A 19,537-nucleotide genomic window follows, 5' to 3' on the forward strand; every position below is an offset into this window, starting at 1 on the left:
GCAAATGTCATACCTCTTCCAATACCCATCTTGGGAACTGACAACCCACAGCCCCCAAGTGTATCCCAAAACTCACCAAACCTCCTTACAGTGTGTCCGATGGGAACATGTGACAAATTGCCCATGGCCATCGAAAATAAACAGTCCACCGCTCAGCTCACCCTCATTGTGTCTATCGCAAGCCCCAGCCTCTCCCAACCTAGAGGCCAAGGCAAGGCTACCATAGCTCTTATTTCAAACTCCAGACCCCCGCCACCTGCTGACCAGGTGTCTTGAGGTTATAGCCAAAATGCATGGAATGCCCGTCCCTGATCTTCAACTTAAAGTGAAATTCCCACAAAAATGAAGGGAAAGCTCCAAATACAAAGCCAGAAAACATGTACAAATCGGCAGACATGAATATCAAGACACGCCAAGTAAACGCATAAGTAAAGGTAAAATACAACTAAACACTTCCCTGAACCAAAAAGGGCCATCTAGAGAATGCACGTGAAAAGAAAACACAATATTCGTGTATTCATTGCACACACCTAGAAAGGTCCACACACCTACATATGAGCCACATGGAGACAGAGAAAGTTAGTAAAGGGAGACACTATTGGCTGTGCAAGTCTCCCAGTGGAGGCTACTTTCAAATTATATTGTTTCAGTTTGGTTAATCTCAGACAGTGAAATCCTCAAGACTACCAATCACCCGAGGCCAAAGCAGCAGACTGTGAAACCCTCAATCTATGCTAAGCTTCACACGATTCCCACAAATGAAATTAGTAAAATTACAGTTGTCCATGGTTAGGACTGATTCTCTATACTCTGGCCTGGTGGACAGATGCATAGAAGGCCAACCTAGTGTTGTGACAGGGACAACTCTGGGATCTGTAACCAAACCACTTCACAGTAGCAAGGTGAGTGGTCTAGGCTAAGTCTCAAGAGGTGGTGAGCTTGTAAGGGGTCCACAATGAGCACACACAGAGAAGCAGCCAAGGAACACACTTGGACAAACAGGTATACAAATACTTCTTTACTTATGGCTACAACACACAGTGAAAAGTGGCTACTAACAGATCACATCACTCAATACAAAAAATTAGATACATATATACAATTACTGGAGTATGGCAAAATACATATTAAACCCCTGAACAGGCAAGTACAGATTATTATTGGCACTACTAGTCCACAGAGCTTCAATCCTAACTTCAAACATCCCATGCCTAAAATATATGGGGGCCTTGTGCCCAAAAATTCAGCAAAGTTGCATACAGTTTTGTGAAGCTGGAAAGAATGAAGGTAGGGTCTCTGAGGTCCATTGAACAGTTCCATGTGTCAGGGGACGAGGCACTAGATAACAAATGTGTTCCCAACTTTTGGAGTGCTTGTGTGAACAAGCAATGGCAAAGCCAAAGTGCTAGAAAGTTATCAAACTTTTAAAGGGGAGTTAGGGGTGCAGGCAAGTATCACTATAACTCATCCCCCATACTCTGATTCTTCATGAGACTTGGCAGGTCGGTTGTAGAAGGACCAAGGTTGCTTTTCCCACCATAAGCTTCAGCCCTTCATCCCCAGGGGTTGCAGGTTTGAGCAGCTCTCTGGTCGGTGTCTAATCCTGATGCAAAGTCTCTCAGTTGAATATTGCAGCAAAACTCGATGCAAGGCCCTTCACAGGACAGGAATGGACGCAGGTAAGCAATTTTACAAACCAAAAAAAGTGTGGGGGAATAACACCAACTTGTTACACTTTGCGCCCAAAAAGTTATTTTGGCACTGGAGGAATTATAGGAGTCGCAGAATCAAAAAGGACAGAGGTCAAGGCCCCACCTTTGTCATATGGATAAGTACGCAATCCTTCTAAGAAATGATTCCGTGCCACACCAACGTAGTGTACTTTAAATTACGTTCTTTTTTAATCATAGCACAGAAAAACGTTTTTTTTGTCAAGTTTAGAGCTCATAGGTCACACGTGTTTCGGCATAAACAGTATTGCCTTTTTCAAACCAGGGCTTATTTGGCAACAAATTGTTTGCACATTAGTACTGTTACACATACAATACATAGACGGGAAAGTACATAAGAACAAATGAATTTTTGTCACAATCAGACAGCGAAGAAGTTGGACAGAGAGAAAGGAGGGGGAATGGGGATGGATTATATAGGAGAAAAGAAAAAGAACATACATTTCAATTAGCAGTGTTATCAACCACAAATTAGAAAAATGATCATAGTTTTCACAAAATGAAAATACAAACCACAAACTTTATCCTAATAGAAACAAAGAAAAACGCTCAGTGAACGTAGTGATTGTGTTACGTGATCACCCCTAGAATGCACTTATGCCATTTTTAAGAATTGATAAATGCGCTAAATGGATGATCCATGAATTAAAGATGTTGCCACGGATAAGAATAGAAATAGAATAGATACGGTGAAACACAATACGAATGTTATCATGCAAACAGGTCTCAGAAATGTTATTAACGTATGTAAAATGTTGAAAAGCCATTACCTGTATCTGTAGGCCAAGCAATTATAACACAATGGAAATACAAGTAGTGTTCGGGTTTAATCCCGCTGTGGAAAATAAGTATAGCAAAACTCGTTTTAGTTGGACAGTCACAAGTGTGCATCACACGGGTGTGCACGTGATTATATACTTCTATAGAATGCCTTAGAATTAGGGGATACAGGATGATCAACCTGTTACCTGACTTTACACCCACCCTGGGTTAGGCCACTCTGTTCAGCACCAGCAGGCTAGTTTAAATAGAGCGCACCATTGCACATTTTATATAAACCATCACTCACTTGTGCACAGTAATGCAATAACGACACATACGTTGTAGGCACAGCCACTAATTGATATGGCGCCATTACTTCTAATAAGAAAACTCCATTACGTGTTCTCTGAGTTTATTTCACTGCCTCCGTCCACACCAAGAGCCATTAGACATCGTTGTCACGCTCTTCTTATGCCCTGACCCTCTCACTCACACCACCAACTAACTAGTAGACCGTGTTGCTACAGCAGTCTTTTTTGGGAAATGACACACAGACATCATTTTCACCTTATACAGATCTGAGACCTCAATAGGCCAATAATAAGTTTAGAGGATTGTGTTGAAATCTTCGTTCCAGGTATCCAAGGTCAACTCGTTCCACTGTATTTATTACACAACAGTCCTCTATGATGAAATGAGGGACTCTCAAGCACAGCAAGCTGTACTCCAACACACATAAATGTGAATACTCTAGGCACCACTCAGCCATTATTAAGTAACCTTAAATAAGAAACAAAAATTCTGAGATCCTTATAGTCATCCTTTCCCCCACAGATAACATGCACGAATAGAACCACGCTTCAGGTCTCTCCTGATGAAGGCCACCACAATAACGTGCTTGAATCAAGCCCCCGTTTGCCGAAACACTACAGTGTTGATGATCTGTGACACAACTGTTTAACCCCTGTTGTATGTTTATATATAGTGTTGTGTATACTGTCTATTAGTTACCCCTGGACTGAAAGCAGTCCAGGGTAGCACTTTCCCAAGTTTTGTTTTACCTAATTGTTGTATCCACTTGTGCATTTTGTTTGGAAATTTTTCCTCCGCATTCCAGAAGTTGGTACACAGTTGTAACTCCCATTTTTAGAATACCTAACCTGTTCGTGTCACTTTCGTGCTTATCGAAAGTAATGCAAATATCTAAACATTATTTGTGAAAAAATTGTTTTGAGATTAAAATAAATGTTTCCATAACTATTTTTATTTTTTTTTTTACTTGTATGTAATCAAAGAAAGAATGATTTTTACAAGAAGTTGAAGGTTACAATTGGTGTATGTCACAGGGAGGGTACGCCAAGGTAAGTCTCAGAGTGTAAACTACAGAAAAGTTTTCAAAATTGCACCAAAATGTCCGTTAAACATCCATAGTCTGCAGGTCACTTTGAGTTAAACCACCGATTTTGATGAAAGCTGCTTCCAATATTTTGGCCGTAGCTGCCGCCCATCGGGGCTTCTCACCAGATATCAAACGGCACCACCACGTGTGTTCCTCGAACAGGACCGAGTCATGCCAAAGCGGAGTCAAAAATGGGGCGCGAGTTTCCTTCAGAGCCGGACAGCTTAGGAGCAGATGTCGGATGTTCTCCACTGAGCTAGGGTCTTCACACAGTCTGCATGTAATTGAGCTGACCTGCAGTCTTCTCCCTAGGATTTCTCGGGTATGGAGCAGATTTAAACGAGCCCTTAAAAATGTTGAGCGCAATTTTTTGTCTGGGAATCTCAGACGGTATGCCATGGGAAGTTTCAATTTATTGTAGGTTGGTGGAAGATGGTTTAAGCACTTGATGGAAGCTGCTTTGTCCAGGGTGGTGATCCAATCCTGCAGTTTTAGTTTTTCACTTACTCTTTGCGGGTTCGTTATCAAGTCGTTAAGTGAGCATTGCAGGTCTTCCAGTTTGGATTTTTGAAGGTGAACCCATTTTTGGACCGTCTTGGTAGTGGTTGATTCAAGTTCCTGCCCAATTATTTTGAAAATTGGCAGGCTGTCTTGTTTCCATAACTATATAACTGTATGGTGATCTCACATCCTGATTCGTTTTGATATTCACATATGTACCCTCATGGGCATATCAGGACCCTGCCAGGCGCCCTTTAAATATATCTTTAGAGACGAATACAAATGAACTGAATGCACAGCATATCTGCCGCATTAGAATTAGGCGCCGTTCTCTTCAATTAGCCAATTAAAGTATTTGTCCAGTTTGGCGGGTACTATTATGCTGAATTCACAAGGCGAGTGCCTTTATTGCACTACATGCTTTTACGCTCAGAATGAGCACGGTTTGACTGGTCTTTTGACTTGTCCTTTGATACACAGGTCCGAAAATCCAATGCAGAGTGACGGTTTCTATCGGTTTCTAATCCCAGCAGGATGCAATTTTCCACTAAGAGGAAGCATCCACTCCACGTGGCTGACAGCAATCCATCCACGGGAGGGTGATTTCGAGCACCCAATTTTGGCGAGTTCTCGAACATTCTTAATCTATGGCCAATTGGGCCATAGGCACAGGCCAACCAAATGCATTTGGTCAGTTCACTTCACTTTTGGCAATTAGGGGACGTGGTTCCCATTTGAATAAATGTCCTTGTTTTGTGTCTCCACAGACCAACTACGTTGTGGTCTGCACAGTGTCAGGTTGACACGCTATTGGAAGCAATTATATAACGTTCCCTTCAGCCTTCCGGTTCAGAATATGGTAATAATTATGATTATTCTCCCTTTCCACACCAATGCTTCAGGACACTATTGTGACTGAAGCAAACTTGACTGTGTCGCAGTTCTTAATTGGACCCAATCTTAATGTGGTTATTTGTCTTTTCTCTTTTTTCTTTTATAGGGTTGATCAATTTTGCTTACCCTACATTGACTGTAATGATTTGATGTATTTTTAATTCACTCTGTAAGACGTGGTGAACACACAAGGGATAGCATTGTCCTGATGAAGACGGGAATCAACTGGAGCCCAGTTAGAAGAACTTTTCCAGTTGAAACTACTGTTGCTATGTAAGGAATATCGCTAGGATGACCCTTCACATTATAGCACTATTAATGGTCCATAGGCTAGCGTAGTTGACATACAGCACTCCCTTGCCACTGTATTATGCCTGTCTGTCGAAGTTGTACTAATGTAAGATCAGTCTGAACGGCTTATTTGTATATTTGGTATTATTCTGCTGTTTAGCACCCCCACTCTCTAATCCAGATTCTTTACAATTTTTATTAATGTCATAATTCTACTGACATTTATATATAAATAGAATCAGTTGACCACAAACACACTTGTGAACACCGGTCCCCTCAGCTCACGTGATCCCCTACGCCTGAGTTTGGAGCCCCATCTTCCCAACTGTCTTTGCGGAATGTGGACCCTATAGTTGGGCCCTGTTTAAGGTTCTTATAGTATTCTGAGCCTGTAGAACAACAAAAAATGATCTTTCTGTCAAATATTGATAAGACCGAGTGGGTTGCATAGGTCTTCATAAACACAGATTTAATCTGAATTTATATTCCTTCTAGTACATTAGACGTTTTGAAATTTGCACTATGAGTTATCACAGAGTTAACACATTTGTATGTATAGTATTTTATTGAGTAAGAACCAATATGCATTAAGGGTCATAAAGATTTAATATGTGTTTTTATCAATTTGTTTAAGAAATAAAAATGTATATTTTTTTAAATGCTTCATGAGATTTGGGTCTAATTGAATCTCTCCTCCTTGTGTATCTTGGAGGTCTGTCTAGCTATAATGTGTTAATCTAAGGTTTTTCCCACCAGACAGGTCCACTGTATTATAAAAAGTAGACCCACTTTCCAACATACTTCTTCGGATTCTTTGGATTTTCTAATTTCATTGAAGGCGGGTATAGGTCTGATTCTGTAAGCTGTTGACAGTCTCTTTTGTTCCCTGGTAATGATGTCCGTCTGCTGTTAGTCAACCATGGGCAAGAGTACGTTAGTTCTGATCACCTCCCCTGCTGTTGTCTTGGTTTTTGCCTTGCATGCTTTCACCCCGAACAAATAGGCTGTCCACAAGATCAGTGTACCTGCCAGTACTTTCAGGCCATCCGACAGCCAGGACGGCATCCAGGACCAGATGTACGAGAACCAACTTCTGTCCTTCTTTTTGCCTTTGGATTCTTCTTCCATTTTAGCATGCATCTTAGCCAATTGTGCTACTGCTTCTGACAGCGTCCCGTTGTCTTTGTCATTTGCCTGTATGAACGTACAACAGGAACTTCCAATTTTGGCACAGACTCCTCCTTCCTTTGCTGTGAAGAGGTCCAAGACGTATCTATTTTGTAGTGCCAGCTGTCGTATTGCTCTGAGCTCTTCTTTTATTGCATTGAATCTGTTCACAGTTGAGTTTGTCATCATCAGTTCCCATTGGGTAATTTGGAGCCATTTGGCATTGGCACACGTTTGAAATCCGGGATGTATCAGTGCTGAGAAAAACATGGCAGTCCTGCTGAACAGTCTGTGTGATGGTGGTACTTCATTGATTGCCTTTTCAAACTTGGCCCAGAAGTAATTTCTTTGTCTTTTCACTCACCTTAGTAGTTCATCCTTGGCAGTGATGTTACCTGGAATGCATCCTACTGGCAATAACAACCTCTTCCCTCTACTGTTGCCTTCATCCATTTTTGGGAAATAGTCTATTTTGACATGTTTCTGTGGTACTACCAGTGAAGGAATGTTGACATGTGCCAGGGAGTATATGCCTCCCCAGTTTGGTGGTAGTTTGTCGTATGCCTTCGAACCACAGGCCCAATAGTGGTCCATGAGCAACGCTGTACCGGACCCCATCTCAGAAAGTTTCTTAGTCCTTTTGCACCCCTCATTGTTCCCCACTTCCATGTCGCGGTCGTGTTGGTAGCACAAGGCTGGTGTTGTCAGAGGAATTATTGTTAGTGGTCCATCTTCTTTATCCAACCATGCCAGCAAGCTAGCGCTCCTTGCCCATTCTTTAAGGCGCTTGTCATTTTCTTCCTGAACTTTGTTAACTTGATTTTCTATCTCTGGAGGCCAGGTGAGTGGAATGTGCACGGGACCGCTTTGGGCCCTCTAAAAAATAAATATTTGGCAGCAGCTGGCAACGCGCTGCCTTGTCCCCTTCTACCTCTCCCGACCAGTTTCCCTTGTTGCTTTCCCGCCTCCTCCCGCCTCCCAATCTGCCCACCCCCCCGTGATTGGCTACTGCTGATCAGCGAGTGCAGGCCAGCCACCGGCCGCCTCGCCATTTCTAACTCTGGAGGCCAGGTGAGTGGAATGCGCACGGGACCGCCTTGGGCCCTTTATAAAAGAAATATTTGGCAGCAGCTGGCCGTGCACTGCCTTGTCCCCTTCTCCCCCTCCCGACCAGCTTCCCTTGTTGCTTTCCCGCCTCCTCCCGCCTCCCAATCTGCCCACCCCCCCGTGATTGGCTACTGCTGATCAGCGAGTGCAGGCCAGCCACCGGCCGCCTCGCCATTTCTAACTCTGGAGGCCAGGTGAGTGGAATGTGCACGGGACCACTTTGGGCCCTTTAAAAAATAAATATTTGGCAGCAGCTGGCCGCACGCTGCCTTGTCCCCTTCTCCCCCTCACGACCAGCTTCCCTTGTTGTTGCTTTCCCGCCTCCTCCCGCCTCCCAACCCGCCCAACCCCGTGATTGGCTACAGCCGATCAGTGAGTGCAGGCCAGCCAACGGCCGCCTCGCTGCCTCGCCATTTCTAACTCTGGAGGCCAGGTGAGTGGAATGTGCACGGGACAGCTTTGGGCCCTTTAAAAAATAAATATTTGGCAGCAGCTGGTGGCACGTTGCCTTGTCCCCTTCTCCCCCTCCCGACCAGCTTTCCTGCCTCCTCCCACCTCCCAACCCACACCCCCCCCGTGATTGGCTACCTGATGGTCAAATCTGAAACCCCCAGGGCAGCCCTCTGCCCGGCAGCCCCTGTGGAGAAGGGCCCCAAGGCCAAGGGCGGCTCCGACATTGGAATCGCCAAGATGTCTGCAGGTGTCCGCAGTGAATGCCAAGGAAGCCAGCAGCTAACAGACACCAACAAAAACTGTGAGTGTGGCATGGGTGAGGTGCAGAGCAATCACTCCACTCCAGAAAACCACTGCCACTCTATCTTGCCTCCCAATAACAGAGTGCCATAATATTAGCACGCCCACACTTAGATACAATTGTGAACATTAGCCTGCGTCGCATCTAGATAGAATTGTAAATATTAGCATGTCCACACTTAGATAGAATTGTGAACATTAGCCTGCGTAGCATGTAGATGGAATTGTGAATATTGGCATGTCCGCACTTAGATAGAATTGTAAATATTAGCATGTCCACATTTAGATAAAATTGTGAACATTAGCCTGCGTCGCATCTAGATGGAATTGTGAATTTTGGCATGTCCACACTTGGATGGAATTGTGAACGTTGGCCTGCGTCGCATCTAGATAGGTCTTTGATTGAAGGATAGCATGCCCACGCCTAGATGAAACTTGAATGTTAGCATGTGCCACGCTTAGAACTGTGAACACCAGCCTGCTCCGCATCTAGATAAGATTGTAAATGTTAGCATGCCCACAACTGGATAGAATTCTGAACATTGGCCTGCGCCGCTTCTGGATGGGATTGTGAGGGCCAGCAAGTGCCACACTTAGACAAAACTGTGAATGTTATCATGCTAAAGGTCAGGTAACCCACTAACCAATATAACCTCAAACTCTGCATACTTATCTCACTCAAAAACTCACACAACCATCTCTCACACCACAAGCCGCACGCACTTCACAACACTGCAACAACACATAAGCTGGAGCAACAGCACACACGGACTGACACCGATCCAATACCTGCACCAAAGCTCTGCACCCGGTGTATATTAAGTTGAAGCTGCCAACAGAACCCCACTCCTCTCACTATTCTACTCCCTCTTCACCTTACTAACCCATCCCACCTTATCGTTTGCAGATCCGCCAGAGCGCCTGGGGACCAATTCCGTTGGTGATGGTGCGCGGTACAAATACCTTTAACATTTAACTGCAGCTTTTGTCAATGTCAGTGGCTTGCTCCCCACCACTCCATCTACCCATCCATTTTCAGTGTATACTTTTCCATATATCAATATCTGTGGTCATTCCCAGCAGCCGGGTTCTCTGCCTGTCTCTTTTTCAGGGTAAGTAGTCCAATGTTACTTCTTTTGTCTCGCCCTTTTCTGGTCCGTCGATTATGTATCATAGGGCTTCAGTATGTTGCCAGTAATTGTCAAACATGGGTAGGGTTTTGATGACATTTTCTTCATAAGGGTATGTTGCCATCGATCTCCATCTGAGTGCTGCTGTTTTCCCTTGGAATCCCTTACCTTTTTTCGATACATGTTTATACCACATGTTGTTTATGTGTGCTGTGCCAGTGAGGTATGTGTCTACTCCGTTAATATCTGTGTCAACACTACGATGTCCTCTCCTGATCTTTTCAGCCGTGTTGTCTGTACCACCCAACAGCGCTCCTTGCAGCTTCGCTAGGGGAAATATTAGTTTGGGTGTTGTAGAGACATGCAAATCCGTGTAAAGCTGCCAAAAGACAGTAGCTAGCAGACCGGCCGAGAAGATCAACCACACAGTTGTCAAAACAAATTTTATTATTACCACCATAACTTTATGGTACTTACACCGCCGTCCAGTGGTTGATGAGACGATAAAGTTGCCCGTCTGAAAATCGCAATAATAAGCGTTATTGGGTTAGTATTTGGAAGTACTTTAAGCCCTGTGAACTAAATAATCGTTTAATGCCCAAACAAAAATTTCTTCCCAGATATTTTGTATGATCGATGCCTAAGGGTGGGCAGGACGTGGTGAAGTTGTGGGTATGCTTGAGCTATGTACTCAAGAAAAGCGTAATAGTAAATCTGTGTTGGCCTTTGTTTGGAATATATGGGCATTCATATGGTGTGGATGTATTGATGGGACCATGCTACAGGGTAGTCAGTAGAGGGCAACATTTAAATCAACTATCACAGTCTATGTCTAACATTTATCCAAGTAAAGTTATCAGACGCAGGACCCTGCATGTGCAAATAAAAAGAAAGTTAAGACAGTGTTAACATAGTGTAATGACAATTAGAAGCTCATATTTCATTAAGTACATTGCGTGGAGTCTAATACATTTTGCTATCTTTAGTTCGGTATAGTGGTGGAACGTTTGTACAGGATAACCGTATTATTTCGTCAAGAGTTAATGTTCAGGGAAATGACGAGTCCTTTCACTCGTCAATTTCCACCAGTGTTGCAGTGGGAATCTCAGATGTTTGGGAGCGTCTGACCATTGGATGGCCAGTACCTTCTTTGTCACTTGAACTGGGGGATGTATCAAGTACCCTAGTTAGTGAGTTGGGGGGAGTATTGTCTGGTTGTACGATGCTCGTCGCTGCAGCGTTCGTCCTGTTGATCTCTCTAGTGTCGCGTTGGGGCGAGGCCGGTGCTTTGTAGGGCTTTACGTAATTGGGAGTGGTTTCAGACTGGTTTACCTACTAATTTCACAGCTCTTTCTGTAACTGCCTCATATATATGGGGCCTTTTGAACTGAGGTGCATTCCAGAACCTCGTAAATTTCCTTAGTAGAACGGCGTCTCCTATTTTAACGGCGGGTTCGCTAGTTATTTCAGGGATATTGTTGTTTTCTTCAGACCTCCCCTTTGTCTGTTGTATCTGTCGAGAGATAAAAGATGCACTAGAAACAAGTGAAGTCACGTATGTATACATTTGATCACCAAGAACATTTGCTGTCGATTCACAATCCTGTATTGCCCATGTGTGTGGAGCCAAAGGGAGGTGCATGCATCGTCCAGTTATCACCTCATGGGGTGTTAAATGATGGTCAGACACAGGTTTATTTCTGTACATGGTTTCCGCAGTATGCCTGGAGTATTTGTCTAGCCATGAGCATGTGAATGCCTGGTGTGTCGCACACTATGCCTTTGTCTGGGAAGGATATTGTCATGTTCAATCTGCTCATTATGTCGCAATGCAGTATCTTTACAGGTGCTTGCTTTGAGTAAAGTAACAGGAGAGATACGTCGTGAGCTCCTATTTATAATGAGATGTTATCAGTGAAGGGAACCACTTCTCGAGCCCCAGAAAATCCTCGAGTGTTCGTGGCATCGCCTGACAATGTGTACTTTCCCCCCAGTGTCAACAAGAAAGGAGAATGTTTTGTCCCCTATCGCCATCTTTATGCATGGTTCCTCTGCAGGGTTAGGTGTTACTGATAGGATGGGACACAACAAGTTCGTCTGTGGGCTGTCCTATTGTGGGTACAGTGATCGTCCATTTCCTGTGTAAGGGTTATGTCCCACTACTGTTACCCCTCCCATCCTAGTTATGTGTACTACTGTCATTGTGTCCATGGGTTGTGATGAGCTGTCCTGTAGTTGTCAGTTGCTGTGCCGTTTGCGTATGTTGGGCCACTGGTACGGCCATTTGCTGTTGTGTTTGTATTTGTTGTGTCATTGGCATAGTTTGGTGTTGTGGCTGATGTATGCTTTGCTGTGGCACAATTTGTTGTTCACCTGTCTGCTGGATGTCTTGCATATAATATCCATTATGTCCACCCTGGTAACCTTGTTGCCCTTGTTCACCCCATCATTGTTGTATGCCTCTACTCCTACATGTGTGGGACATGTGACCTAGTTGCCCGCATGTCCAGCACTGGGGTGGCTCTCGCGCTTGCCATGGGAATCCTCCTCCTCCTCCCTCACCCTGTCCATGTTGTCCTTGCTGCGTACATCTCCTCAACCCTCCTCTCGGGTGATTGTGGTCCGAAGCCCTGCCCTCTCTGGAACCCTCCTCTTCCTCTATAATTGTTCTGATACCCGCCTATTCCCATGTAGCCTCCTCCCATTTGTGGTACGTATTGCTGTACTGTATCATACTGCTGCTGTTGTGGCTGCAGTGTTGGAGTTGAGGTTGGGTTTGTGATACGCTCTCGGTGTCTGTGAGGCAGGGGCTCATTATGAGTGCTCTTTCTAGAGCATATTTGGATAGTTTCTTTTGGACCAGTTTTGCTTCATCTGTTTTTCTATCCTCTGCCTTTTGCTCCATTTTTTCCTGCCACAGCCTGCAATGGTGTACTATTGTGAGTTGCATTTCCAACCATGCCTTTGCTTCCATCCCCACCATTCTCTTCCGTTGTCTCTGCACCTGCGCCGGTAACCCTTATATCAAGATGTGATAGAAGATAGCTATCGTTTTATCCCATGGCTCCCTCGTCTCGAGACACCAAAGTTCTTGGATTTCTTGGATATAACAAATGGGATCTTCATCATTCCACATCTTGCCTGACGTAATGGCACCTATATCTGATGCGTCAGGATATTGTGCCCGCCACACTGCATGTCTACAGTTTGCAAATGGGGATCCGTCATGTGTTTTGTTTTTGGTAGTCACTCCCGGAAACCTGTCCTTTTCCAAATGTCATCTGCTGCATCACCCAGTATGGAGACCAGCAAGCCCTCGTCACCCACCACCAATCTGTGTCCTGCGGTCAATTTCTCCATTTCATATATCCATTTCCCCGCTCCCTCACTTAAGGATGGTAACCTATAGTTTGTTTTCTTTGTCTGTGTGTTTCCAAGGCACATACTGTGGTCTTGTCCCTCCCCTTTCCAAAAGGGACATCTGCGAGTAGGCGTCCCTCTATTCAGGTGTGCGCCTATATTGTTGTATCTGGATAGGCCCCCTCTCATCCTCTGAGTCTGCCCCTATGTCTGCCATGTCTGTATTGTGTGACTATTGTGGGGTGTCTCCAGCTGTGGCATCCTGAGTTGTGTTGTCAATGTGTTGCCCTCCGCCCCCTCATCTTGTGTTCTACACTCCCATAACATTCCTGTTCCTTTTCACATTATATAATGCTTATTTGGCCCCTCTCTTTCTACATTACTTTTTTTGCCGTTCCCATCTGCCTCTTCCTCATCGCTACAGAACCCGCCTGAAAATGTCAATTTGCGGAAGTGCGTATTGTACGGTTACGGTCTCAAGATCAATGTTCGCGAAGCCACACGCGCTCTCCTCTTCCTCCCCTTAAGCCTGGGACATCAGCCCCCTTCCTATGCACCTTAGACATACTTGTACTATCCACTGTGCATCCGTTATGGGCCTGCCCGTGCTGATGACGTTCCTCGCCCCGTCTGTTCCTGTCCAGCTCCACCCTTACCACTTTGCTCTCTCGTTGGAGTGCTCTCTTGTCTTCGTCTCTCTGCATACGCGTTCTCCCTACCCTCGCCAGTTTTAACTCCTTCAATCTTCCCTCTTCACACTTACATGTTTGATCTAGGAATATCTTCTGCCTCCAAAATGCCATTTCCCTTTCCGCCTCTTTATTCTCCTCTATTCCCGCTTTCCGCGTCGCCGCCTGCACCTTGCTCCCTTCACCTGTCGTATTCCTCTATATTACCTCTCTCTGATCCTTTTCCACCAATGCCAACTATTCCTTTAACTCTAGCTGTCTCACTAGTACATTCTTTTGCTCCTTTAGTTCCGCTATTTCGTTTCTAACTCTGCTTCCTCTTCTTCTCGCAACTGCCCTTCTCTTGTCACGTGCGTTGACCTTCCTCTACATCCCTGTCCCAGCTCCAACTCCCCTATGGCTTTAGTTGCACCTTTGGCCTCCCCGGTAGTGACCCCTTGTAACTTCAAGAGCACCTGTGCCGCTACCCATTCGTCTGGACCTATTCCTGCAAACTTGTTATTTGCTTGACGCAACCCACCCTCATCGAGGTCTGCACTGTCGGCTTCTGCCGTTGTCCCTTCTTGTAGGGTATTAGGGGTGTGCACCTTTGGGGCATATGGGGGTGGTTTTTATGTGGGATTTGAGTAACCTTCTGCTGCTGTCAACTCTCGAGGCTCCTTAACGTCTTAGTTCTCCCACCGGGTATAAGCCCTGCTCCTCCACGTCATTGGAGGCAATGCTGGGAGGTGCAAGAGGCGGAGCGCAGGTGTCCTCCCCATCCCCCTTTCTTGTGCCCCCCTGTAAACTCATAATCCATCGCTGGTGATCCTGGACCATACGACAGTTCAAATATCTCCATACGGCTAGCTAATTTCTTCCCCTTGTACGTGTTGTGCAAATAGGTCAGTAGTGATTGCAGCACGTCTTTGGAGAAACTGCCGTTAGGCGGCCATGGACCGGTTACTGTTCCATCCGTACCTTTTGTGCATTCTATGCTATGTTTCACTATTCTATCCCTATAAATGGGCAGTGTTTTACAGAGATGCTGGATGGGGGTCACTAGTGTTCTGGTCCCGCCGTACAATGCCCTCCTCACTCCTCCGTGGTACGTCATAGTTTGTTAGTATGTTACCGAACCCCTAATGGAGGATTTCGACTCCGCTGTCAGGACAAGAATAAAAATGTTGTGGATTATGCAGTTCAAATTTACTTTATTGATATCTATGGACCTCCGAGGCCCCACACCTTGCGTGACATACTGGGACAGGGATCAAATACATGGAGTACTCCAGGCACAATCTTGCCGCATTATGGCTCACAGGCCAGTTTTGTAGACAAGTGACGTCACCATCTGCGTCACTCAGCAATTTCCGACCCCAAACCCAACACCACACAGAATTGGCTCCCTGAATGGTGCGTCCAGTATGGGAACGTATAGTGTGCAATATTAGTGGAGGGCGCTGGGTCAGGTTGTATGCTTGGCTCATCCCTGAACATTGCTACTCCGCAAATGTTACATTGGCGTTCCCTGTGATTGCTGGCAATTCCCGCCACCTGCCCCTAGACCCCAGGGTTCGGATTGGTCAGGCTGCGGGCCCCCAAGACTGGAACAAACTCCGTTTTCAGCCTGCAAGACACCTGGTCATGTATAATGTGTATCAACAATGTGTGACTATGTGACAGCGAGTAACAATGGTGTGTGTGTATACTACTGCCATGAGAGCGTTCCATTCCCAGTGTATAATGTTGCTGATATGTTGCAAGCACGGCCTTAGTCGTGAGGCTGCTGTGCTTTCCCAGCCTGTAGGTCTTGGCATCACATCAGCTTTGGCCAGGTCTCATGTGAGGCGACCATGTGCGAGGCTGAATTACTTTGATTTATTTTGTATTTCACATGGACGAGTCTCTGCTGCGGCTGGTATCATCCTGGCTCGGTGTGAGTGGAATGTCGTTTGCAATATTGTGGCCTTGGCTGCCACTGCTCCTGCCATGGCTATTCTGCTTGCACAGCAACTTACTGCTTGAGATTTCTGTGCAACTATTCTGGCTTGCTGGATTTTCCCAAGGCCTACTCTGATTCTGAATATGTATCCTGCATAATGTCCATAGGTTATGGTCGGTCAGGTCCCCCGAGTGCTCCTGTCCTTCCATAGGGTTAATAACAATTAGCATCTGCAAGCATGTACACAAGCTCTTCTGGCATCTTGCATTTTAGCAGTGCTGTAGCGGCCTAAGTGGCAAAATAATAATGCAGACAGTATGTATATATTACCTTCCTCTATCTCATAGAAATGTATACATGTATTCTTCGTGTAGGTTGATGTGTGAATGTCCCGAATGCGCAGAGTGCACATGTGCTTCCTATCTAATGCAGCTATGTCTTCATGATGTCTCTAATGACTTGCAGCATGACTTTGAGGGGTTGTTAGTTGATTCGGTCCATGTAGTAGTCTCCAGCTCGGCTGTCTCTCCTCGCTCATCTTGGGTAGGGTTCGTACCACTGCTGGGTTGTTTGGTCAGCTGGCCGGGTATCTTTTGAGGTGCATGCCTATGGTGGGAGCAGTGGTGATTGGTGCAAACTCATACGGTCGTAGGTCGTTTTGTCGTGGATGCTTCTTCCGGGGGGCCAGGGGTCCATTGGGAGGGAAGGTATGTTCCGCTCTTCACTCTTAATATCTACCTGCCACCTCAAAGGCTTAGGGTAAGCATACATGGTGAACTGAGTCCCATAGAGGTAGGACATCAACTTCCTAAGGCACAATATAATGGAAAAGCATCTCTTCTCCACCTGGGGACGCCCGAGTTCTCCACACCTAAACTGGTAGCTGATGTGAAATATAGGTTTTTCCTCACCTTTGTCATAAAGCTGTTAACGTTTTCCAACAATCCCAGTGTCATGGGCATCTGTCTTCACTATGAGGGTATCTGTCTGCACTATGAAGGTCTCTTCCAATCAGGTGCCCTTAAACCAGAGGCCTGACCTAAGGATTCTTTCAGGTCAGTGAAGGCCTTCTCAAACTCAAAGGTCCATAAAAGTTCTTTTGGTCCCCTTGAAGTAGTGAGGGCAGTCTATAGTCTGCCACTTTACTCCGGTCTTTCCCAGTGAGGCCCAGAAAAGTCCTCACTTGGGCTTGGCTAGTGGGGGGGTTGCCCAGTTCTGTACATCATGTACTTCACTGACAAGAGGTTGCATCTTGCCTCCGCTTACACCAAAGTTATGCTGAAGGAAGGCCAATGACTCCTGTTCAAGTTGACACTCGGTTGTCTCCCAGCCCAGAACAAGTTGGCCTGGTGAAGGTCTTGACACTCAGTCTCTTGAATTATTCCCAGTTCCTTTTAAGTGAGGGTTGAATCTGCTGTGTCATCCAAACATGTATTGCTGAGATGCTTTTTACAATTCAGAACAGGGTCTAATCTCATTTGACAGGTGTTCGTTGCAGCCACCAATCCAGAAATCAATACATTGAAGTAAGAATCTGGACAGGACAAGACTGCTGTCTCTTCCTTAGCATAGACTGCCAGGGATATGTTTCCATGGTACAAAGTCCTTTCATCAACACCAGTTTTTACGACTGGTGTTTTTCCCCAGAAATTTTGCAGAAAAAAAACATACCGCAATTTTGGGGGTTCGGGGTGGTGTCAGAAATAAAAAAAAAAGATAGATATGCAGGCACAGACAGAATACCTGCAGAAGGCTGCCCTTCCCCAGCTGAAGCCTTCAGCCCGAGACATCCTGGACGCACCGATCTCAGGAGAAGAGGTAGAAGAGGCTATTAAAACTCCTTAAATCCAGAGCCCCCGGACCAGATGGCTATACCACCAAATTCTACAAAATTGTCAGGCATCAACTATTACCGCCATTGGCAAATCTTTTTAATTCCTTTCGGAGCACAGGCACCATAACACCCTCCTTGCAATGATCTATCGCAGTCTTCTTGCCCAAACCTGGAGGGGACCGAGCGAACTCGGCATCCTACAGACCTATTGCATTGCTGAACATCCATGCCAATATCTATTCTAAGGTCTTGGCAACACGCCTCTCCCACATCCTGCCTGACATAATCCACCCAGACCAGACTGGATTCATCAAAAATAGAGCAACAAGTGACAATATACGCAGAACACTAGACCTGGCGGACCTGGCCACCCGAGACTCACAAGGCCTGGTACTCCTAGCCCTCGACGCTACCAAAGCATTCAATAAGGTGGACTGGACCTTTCTGAACCTCACCCTAGAATCATTTGGCTTCGGACCGGAGTTCCGAGCCATGGTCCTGGCGAACTACAAATCACCAAAGACCCTTCTGATAATCAACAGCACCCTTTCTACTCCAATTCCCCTGACCAGCAGGACCAGGCAGTGATGCCCGCTATCACCACTTTTATTCGCCTTGATCATGGAACCCCTTGCCCAAAGAATCAGACTAAATGACTCCATCAAGGGGCTCCAGTTCAGGCCCTCCCAACACAAAGTAGCCCTATATGCAGACGATGTCCTACTTACCATCTCACAGCCCTGTCACTCACTGAAACACGCCCTGGCTGAGATGAGGGATTACGGAAGGGTTATTTGCTTCTCCATCAACTTCAACAAATCAGCAGCCCTTGGGATAGGCCTGACCCCGTCGGAAAAGGAAATCCTGACCCCGCTATGCCCCATTCAGTGGAAAGCCACGACAATCCCCTACCTGGGAGTCCAAATCCCGGCGAGCCCAAAGGACGTCTACCATGTAAACCTTCCCCCTCTCTTTAAGGAACTGGCAGATGACTTGAAGCAATGGAAATTGCAGGAAATCTCATTGATGGGCCACATCAGGGCCTGTAAAATGAACCTTCTTTCCAGATTCTTATATGCCTGCTCATCCCTCCCAGTGCTTATCCCACTGCCGGCTCTTCGGGACCTCCAGAGGAATATGTTGCGATTTATTTGGAGAGGGAAAAAATCCAGAATACCCCTAAGAACAATGCTAGGGAATGCCCGATTGGGTGGCCTGGGGGTGCCCGACCTACAGGGATACCAGATGGCAGCACAACTGGCGAACACCCGGGCATGGCAGATATCCTCCAACCACCCGAGATGGGTGGAATTTGAACAATCCCGCTTATCTCGCCCTCTACGCTTTCTCCCACACATTCCACCGCCTATGCGGCAGACAGAGAGACTACTGCTCACCACCAGGCACACTGTAGACACATGGGACAGAGCGCTAAACAAAAAAGGGGTCCCTAGAGGACTGAGCCCCTCATCGCCGGTATTCCATAACCCAACCTTCACGCCGGGTATGAAACCCCAGAACTTTAAGAACTGGATCACAGGGGGCTTGGAGTCACTGGGTCAACTGTTCATGGGGGGTGAGGGGGAACCGCGCACCTTCATCCAATGCAAGGAAGCCTTTCAACTTCACGAGACGGACAGGTTTTCCTACATCCAGCTCCGCCACTGGTGCTCCCACCCACAAACTCATCTTACAGCAACTCACCCTCCTACAGCGTTGGAATCAACATTAATGGATCTCCCGTCCCGAGGTAAGATCTCTGCCTTATATAAACGTTTCCAAGGGTACTTCCTCGCCTCTAAAACTCACACTATGGCACAATGGGAGGCAGACCTAGGCCACCCCATAGAGGACCAAACCTGGGTGGACATATGGACTCGGGTGCATTCATCCTCAGCCTGCATCACCAACAGGGAATGCGCCTATAAAATATTGCTACGCTGGTATTACTCCCCCCTGAGGCTCCACCACATGAACCAATCCCTGGACCCGGCAT

The sequence above is a fragment of the Ambystoma mexicanum genome, chromosome 14 (genome assembly GCF_040938575.1).
Source record: "Ambystoma mexicanum isolate Mex_15411 chromosome 14, UKY_AmexF1_1, whole genome shotgun sequence".
Lineage (NCBI taxonomy): Eukaryota > Metazoa > Chordata > Amphibia > Caudata > Ambystomatidae > Ambystoma > Ambystoma mexicanum.